Consider the following 6,512-nt stretch of genomic DNA (forward strand, 5'->3'; position numbering starts at 1 on the left):
TTTCCCTTCTATTGCCATAGGCTCAGGAGTATTGTGTAACAAAGTGAAATCTAAAATCTTATATTCAAAACTTCTGGCTGTTTACCACGTTTGACTCGCCAACTTATTCATATTGTAACTTGAGATTTATAGCTATAATCATAATCATAGCGACAAGGTCTGTCTGTCAAATGTTTGCTTGCCTGGGAGGAATGACAGAAAAGTCACATCAGGAGAAATCATTCTGGATATTATTCTATGATGACATGAGAATGTGTATTTAATGCTTGATTAACATGCAAATAAGAATATCCGCACGCAAAGCAGAAGCTGGACTCTCTCCTCGCTGACCGAGGAGAAAAAGGCAGAATAGATCCCGGGTTGGTCAAAAGTCAATCGCAGGGTGATTGTGGGCACGCATATCGAGTGGGAGTTCATCCCCTTGCCAACTGCGCCAAAGTGAGCTCTGTGAACCGCCGCACTACCAACGGCACCAGGACACGCCACAAGAAGGGGTCAAGAAGGGGATTGTGCGTCAATCTACCGCACCGGATGCGACATGTGGTGATTGACAAAGGTCCGCATGCTTCGCTTAGCAGATTACGCCTCAGTCTTGGACAGTAATGCAATGAACATCGAAGAGGCCTTCCCGTACGCCGAATGTCATCCCGTATACGTCGAACTGGCACTTTGCGGAATACGATCGCCTCGTGTTTAGTGTTTCAGTAGCTATTGTCGAGATGAGGCACGAAGCCCTGCAATTAGTTAGGATTGTTATGACGCGAAGGCGGTAGATTGTCCGCGTGTCAATTGAGCCGCGACAAAAGGGGATCACCTTGCTCGGTTTGCACGGAAAGACGAGCTTTACCTGCTTTACACATCATCTCCATCATCTGGCTTTGTAAACGCCGTCATACATTTGTTGACGCAGCGAACACATGTTTTATATTGGATTGTACTGCCTGTTTTCTTGTATTATATATGGTGGTGACCTTGAATGATCAAAGAAATGAAAAGAAATCTGGCTGCACTCCCGCTTATAACTGCCGTGTGGCTGTGTTCAGAAGGACCAAATCACATTCGCACGAATGTCCACACACCCCTGCCACCATTTCAGTTTTGAAGTGGGAAAAAAAAAACCATAAGCACATGCAAAGGGCTTGACAGAAACATTTGCTTTAGCCACTCAAATGAATGAAATGACGCTCCTTGCTGACCCAAGTGTGTATGCGTGTCTTAAAAGAAACATTTGTTTGCTTTATTCTCTGAAATGACTGAATGAAGAAGCGGTTTGTTGTCCAGACTTATTGTGCGTGCGCATTCGTCTGAGCAAGCGAGAGAGAGAGAGAGAGATTACCGAAAATACCCCAAGGATGCATGCTTGAAAAGTTATTGAGTAAAATCCATGCAGACCATTTTATTGGCCAATGGTCTCTTTGATCCATATGTGTTGGAATAAATACGTTCCGAGTTAGTCCGTCACAGTATACGGAATCACAGTACAATGGAGCTTTGTCTCGAAATGCCTTTTATGTTGTGAAAAGAGGAGAATTTGATTGCGGAGGGAAGCACATGCATGATGATGACAGCCTTTCGAGCCGATCGCACGCTTTCTCATTCCAGGAACCGAAGTAGCGCTGCTTCTCAGATGTGGACTCGGTCGGAGACTCATTGATATGTTCTTGTGATGTTATGACCCCCCCCCCAAAAAATGCTGATTATGTGTGTGTCGTTGGCACAGATAAGGGCTGGCACAGTACGAGTATCAGCCTCGGCCTGGGGCAGCAGACGAACGATAGAAATCTCTCCTAATTCTCCAGTTCAATAAATAAACACTAGAACCAATAAAAGCAAGTGTGTACAATTGCTGTCCTTCAGCTAAAGGCACAGTTCTGTCTCGTTGTGTGTGTGTGTGTGTGTGTCCACTGCTGACACTGCTAAATAATAATGCCATTTCAAGCTCATTTATCTCTTGGTGGACTGCGATGGCGCTCAAGCCACAACATTCTCGGGAAGCATTTACGTTCCATCATCTTGCCCAGGCTGATGTTCTTCCACGGAGAACACATGATATTTATCACCGCTACCAAACAAGCTGATATTTTGGTTTCACTGCAAACTGAGTAAGCGTTCTTAAGCTACAAATCTACATTCTCGTTGTGATTTAAAAAAAGAATAAGAACTTTTTTTTTTTTTAAATAAGAAATAAGGTTCTTGAAGCAGCATGACTTGACGAGAACAATCATTGTTCGAATCATTATTCATGAAGCCTCTCTGTTGATGGACGCAGTTAGTTTTCTCTCCAACCGGCTAATGACGTTGAGTCCACTCGGTTGTTGACGATATGATCGCCGGCGACTCGGAAGAGCAAATGAGCGCTCACGCACAGTTAGGCTGGATGGCAGCTTTTTATGCTGTGCTTACAGTAAGTAGTATTATCAAAGTTGCCTACGTGCATCAGTTTGCCATGTGCCAGCAACCTTTGGATAAATCGAAGCTTGGAAGTCAACGTGGATTTTTTTCTTCAATAATAAGTTCAAGTGATGGCATAAATAGGAATACACTGTAGTTTATACTTATACTATCATTTTTTATCATAGCGCATCCATCCATCCATTTTCTTGACCACTTATCCTCACGAGGGTCACGTGACAATTCAAAATAGACTAGACTCCACTTTAAAGGAGGTGTGTGTTGACTTATATTTTACATGTAGTCCTACAGCCGTTGAGACGCTTACTGCGCTCACTAAAAATGTGCATCCTACCCGCCGGTGAGGTTGAACTATAACCCCCCCCCCCCCCCGAAAGGCAACAGTAATGGATGCGATCTCATCTCACAACAGTTCAGCTAGCAGAGACTTCGCAAGTGCTTTTGAAACGTCTGATGGGATTGGATTGTCAAAAGGGCTCGTTGATGGTTTCTGCCGCTGAACCGTTTCTTCGACACGGAAATTGCGTTATCGTGGGTGGTTTGAGGAGAGACGTTTCCAATTGACGGAGCCGCTCCCACCTCACTTGACTTGTCCACCACCTCTGTGCTGCATGCTTCCCCTCCGGTCCTTTTGTCCTGTCCAGCCCTGTCCTGTATTGTCCTGTCCTTCCTACAAAGGATGTAGCACTACTGCACCATACAACACCCGAATCTAATGTGTCATTGTACCAGGCATATCATGGATAAATAAATAAATGTCCTATCTTTTGTTGTCTTCTCTTCCTATATTATTTGGTCTTTCTTTCTTGAATCTTTTCACTTGTCTCTCCCGATTGTTTTTTTTCTGTCACTTCCCTTTAAAACTTTGTTCTGTCCGAGTGAATTTTCAAGAAAAGTCCATCAGAATACAAAGAACCACAGTGGCAGGCAGCATAAAAACTCCACTGTGGCCCAGTTGAACTCCTTTCTGCCGAAGTGGACAAAAACAGAAAAAGAAAAAAGAACAGGCGGCGTGTGTGGCTAAGGGAGGAAATGTTTTGATCAAACAAATACTTCAAATTACGGAAGCAATAGTAACGGGAGTAACATTATTGCAAATGTGCTCGCTGGTGTTAGCATTTTGCGAGGCAAACACACAAACAGGCGCGAATCTGTTCGTGTTACTGATCAAAACAAGGTCAACATAAATATGTTTTGGAGCTCCATTTACTTGGGTGAGAACCATTGTTTGAGTTTCCAAACGTTGCAGTTCACGAACGGAGCCTCAGAACCAATTAAGTTTGTGAACCGAGGTTCCACCGCTTGATGTATTTGGCGTGGTTCGGCAAACGGGAGGGAATCCGACGCTGCCTCCGAGATACGGTGACAAGAGACAAGGCGGTGGAAAGTCTGAAGCTCAGGGGAAACCCATTAGAGCGCCAACATTTCCCACTCAGTCAGATGAAGCGTTCACCGGGGAAGAAATCAGTATCTATGGTAACTGGCGCTCTCCACCCTGATCAAGACACCCCCAGAGGCCAAGTGCCAGGCCCCTGCCGCCGACGTCTCCGGCTGCAGAAGCAGTCCCTCGTTGAGTCACGTCCGCACCGAAACACAGGCAAACTCCCTCACGCGCTTTCGTGTGTGTGTCAGCTACCCGCCTTATTCGGCGTATCCCGAAGCAGGGTGGGAATCAGACAAGGAACACCTGCGCCGAGGCTTCCTCAATATGGAACGTGAGGACGTTTGATTCCGTCGGATTGCAGTAAGTAAAAACTCTATCTCCTAATCAACGTCTCACCTCTGACTTCGGCGGAGGTCGACCTCGGCGCGGAGTTGCGGAAGCATGGAGGGGTTGCACGATGCGGGATGACGGAACCTCACCTGCCTGTGGTGGATCGAACCTCCTCCGAGGCTGCTGTTGGAGCCGGCGCAGGGCGATCCGACCTGAGGTACCAAATGCACTCTTTCATATTTCTTGTACACAGCTTTAAAGTCTCACTTTCCCTCTTTTAATAACACGAGTTGTTATTACAAACAGCTGGTGAACAATGGCAAAGCTTATTGTAAAAGGTTATTTGAGCGTGGATTGGGATTGAGTAGGATTTCATCCAAAGATGTACTGTCAATTGGTAGGAAATAGATGTGTATTTTGACAAAAAACCTTTTTTGTTCAAAGGTCTGTTTTTGACTTCATTACAGCAAAGAACCCCAAAAATCATGTCAGCAGCATTTCCACCATATCTATGCAGGACTACTGCTCAAAGCTCCCGCAAGGGGGGCCATCATTTACGCTACGTTTCTGGAAATATTCCTGATGAATTGAATACGGTGCATAACTGGGAGCTTATTGTCACATTCAAGTTTTGTGGATGCAATGAACCTTTTCAAGTATAATGAACTCATATTTATGTAGTATACTATCGAAAGAGATTTGATATATGAATACAGTCGGAAATGGTTGAAAATTGGAAATGATAACCATTTCTTTAGGTATTTTAACTGAACGGTAAGTTAAGTCAAATCATCCTAACCATTCAGATATTGGCGTGAAAGTAGAATTGAGCACCTCCCACGCCGCTTCATTCCCCATACGCTACCCGCCACGACACACGAAGGCATTAAGAGTCCCTGCCTGTGGCCAGCTTTGCGGGCTCTGTGGTCCAAATGGCAATATTTCTTTTCCTTCTCAGACAGACGGACAGACAGACAGGTTCCCATGTCTGCGTATTTCGATGAGGCAGAGCGATGCACAATCCTACAAAAAAAAAAAGCCATCATCATGAAACCACCTTGAGTGTCCAAAACAATACTGAAAGACCAAAAAACTCAGTGCCGTCCAGTCCTGGAAAAATGAATAGTGAATAGTGCTTGAATGTGGCCTTAAAGATAACACAACTTGTAATAATAAGAAGAAGAAGAATCTTTGTTTCTTTTTTGTTTTTTAACTATAGAGCCAAAGGCCCCAGACGTTTTCTCATCCTCGTCTGTTCAGCCGCAATTAGGACCGAGCTCTTAAAAGAGACCAATGGCTAATAATTGTTCATCAAGATTCATTCCAGTGAAGAGTACTCGGTGTCCCCCTTCGAAGACGTCCACTCCGGCAGCTGAGGCCAATCGCTGTCTCAGCGCCAAATCCGTACGAGGGCTTGCATGCTAGTCGCTTTGCACAGCAACCTGATAGTCCTCAACGCTTGCTTCGGGAATAAACTCCATTCTAGTATAATAGGCAGCTTCTGGAATAGCTACACATCCTGTGAGATGAGGGCTGACATGGATTACTGTAGTGACCACTATATATATATATGAATGAAATACTGATTCTGTACTAATTGAGTTTTATTTCACTTTGAGTCGGTGCAAGCAGACTTCAGCACAAATTGTCAACATCAATTTTGGGTACGGGATCTGTACCCCAAACTCCAACAAAAAAATCGAAACAAAACCAAACCAAAGCGCGCGTATCGCAATTTGCAGTGATTCATGCTGCCCATTGGTACAAATGTTTCTCATCAGTTCCATTTAAGAGTCATTTGTATGAAAAGTAGTTCGTAGGAGTTGTTCGTAGCAATGCGGCATGTCCAGTCATTTGGGAAGTAAATTGAGGAAGAATAATACGATACGTTACCGCTTTGAAAACAACAAGGACATGTTCTTGGTTCAAATACACAGTAACTGTTCAAAGCTGTTTGAGGGCAGGCAAGGTACCACGACAAACCTGTCAAGGATTCGTTTCCTGCCCTCTATTTGATTATTTTCCTTGTCAGGAAAACAACAAAAGGACCAAAGTGACCTGCATGCCTGTTCTAAAAATGTTGTGATTTCCGAGGAATGTTGTAGAAGTGATCAATTCCCAAAAAGATTTATAGAAACAAAGTGTCGCTTATTGCTATTGAGCTGTTTTCTACCTTGTTAGATAGTGATGCAAAATCATTAACATGATAACAGTGGCTGCATACGCTAGGTGAATATCGTTCATCGTTCCTAAGAACATATCATTAAAGGTCATTTGTTTCCCCCCCCCAAAAAAAGTGTGTCTCAAACTTGTAGCTCTCGTCCAGACGCAACATAATGGACCACTAGGACAATATAATAATATCCAACAGAGCCGTTTGAAATAT

The sequence above is a fragment of the Phyllopteryx taeniolatus genome, chromosome 5 (genome assembly GCF_024500385.1).
Source record: "Phyllopteryx taeniolatus isolate TA_2022b chromosome 5, UOR_Ptae_1.2, whole genome shotgun sequence".
Classification (NCBI taxonomy): domain Eukaryota; kingdom Metazoa; phylum Chordata; class Actinopteri; order Syngnathiformes; family Syngnathidae; genus Phyllopteryx; species Phyllopteryx taeniolatus.